Source organism: Galeopterus variegatus, unplaced genomic scaffold (genome assembly GCF_000696425.1).
Source record: "Galeopterus variegatus unplaced genomic scaffold, G_variegatus-3.0.2 Scaffold4020, whole genome shotgun sequence".
Classification (NCBI taxonomy): domain Eukaryota; kingdom Metazoa; phylum Chordata; class Mammalia; order Dermoptera; family Cynocephalidae; genus Galeopterus; species Galeopterus variegatus.
Window position 1 is genome coordinate 196,780 of NW_007730131.1, and position 1,765 is coordinate 198,544.

The 1,765-nt window shown below is 40.9% G+C and overlaps 1 pseudogene; it reads left to right on the forward strand.

Moving 5' to 3' along the window:
• Window positions 1–943: 943 nt before the first annotated feature.
• Window positions 944–1,527, forward strand: LOC103602130 (annotated as a pseudogene).
• Window positions 1,528–1,765: the final 238 nt, after the last annotated feature.

Below are 1,765 nucleotides of genomic sequence, written 5' to 3' on the forward strand. Positions count from 1 at the left end.
ATTTCTACTCAAATAAATTTAAATTGAAAGAAATAAAACACTATTTTCTCAGCAATTAAATAAGTAGAAATTGGAAAAAATGTTACTCGATAGCAAGGGGGTTACAAATGGGCACTATCTTATACAGACAGTGGAAATATAAGTTGGTTATAAGCCATTAATAAAACAATTTGGGAATATGCATCTGGAATCTCAAATGTATTTCCTCTAATTCATTAAATCTAGTTTTAAAAATTAACCTTAAGAATGCAATCATAGGGCTGGCCCATTAACTCACTTAGAGCATGGTGCTAATAACACCAAGGTCAAGGGTTCAGATCTCTGTACCCACCAGCTGCCAAGAAAAAAAAAATTATATATATATATATAATCATAAATGTTTTCTGTTAAAATCTTAATGTCTGATCATCCAACAACGAAGGAATGTTAAACTGTATCCAAATGTTGAAATATCATACATTAATTAAAAATGATTTTAAAAAAATCCATGGTCCCTGAAGACAGGGAACTTTTTCTGCCACATTACCTCCAAGGACATTATGTTGGCTAGTCCACTACCTTAATGCCATTACAGAAAGGAAGGGTGCTGTGCACTGCAGCCTCTACCAAAAGAAGGCACACATTTTTGAGGCAACAAATACAAGATTTACGTGTGCTACAGTGACCCATCTGACAGGGGAATGAAAAGCTATCAGGTTTGAGTGGGCTCAGAGCATGAGAAGGCTTCTCTGCTGATCTGGTACAAGTTGATTTTGTCCTTCATATCTAACCATGCTTCTGGTGTCTAGAAGCAGATCAGGATGTCAAATGAAGCAAGACCCCAAGATGATTCATAGATTTGGTTTTGGTCATGCTTTGCCAGAGCCACCATCTGGGCACTTACTGGAGGACTTTTTAAGTGGTCATGGTATTTTGCACAACATTGCTTCTGACCTAGGAGGCTATGTTAGATAATGGGCTACAGCTGGTAAGAGTCACTGGTCTTACCATGTGATACCCAACACCCAGAAGCAGCTGGCCTTATGAAACACTGAAATGACCTATTAAAAGTCACTCCAACACCAGTGCTGCCTCTAGCTTGCTGAGCTCCAGCCCAAGGAGAAGGGGGTAAGTAAGGAGGTCTCTATGCCACAGCTCCCACAAAGCAGACAGCCTGCAAATCCACTGGTGGTAAAGCACCCAGGAAACAACTGATGGCAAACCCCACTTGCAAGAGTGCGCCCTCTACTGGAGGGGTGGAGAAACATCATTACAGGCCTGGTACCGCGGCAGTCTGGGAAATTAGACGTTATCAGACGTCTGCTGAACTTCTGATTTGCAAACTCCCCTCTCAGCGTCTGGTGCGAGAAATTGCTCGGGACTTCAAAACAGATCTGCGCTTCTATTGGTGCTTTGCAGGAGGCAAGTGAGGCCTATCTTGCTGGCCTTTTTGAAGACACCAACCTGTGTGCTCTCCATGCCAAACATGCAACAATTACGCCAAAAGACATCCAGCTAGCACGCCGCACACGTGGAGAACGTGCTTAAGAATCCGCTGTGATGGGAAACATTGCATTCTCGAAAAAAAAATTTCTCTTCCTGTTATTGGTAGTTCTGAACGTTAGTCATTTTTTTTTTCTTTGGGGTCAAAAGGTACCTAAGTATATGATTGCAAGTGGAAAAAAGAAATCAGGTATTGGCAGTTTTTTCATTTTCATTTGTGTGTGAATTTTTAATATAAATGCGGGGAGGTAAAGCATTAACGCAAGTCAAAATGTTTCAGTGA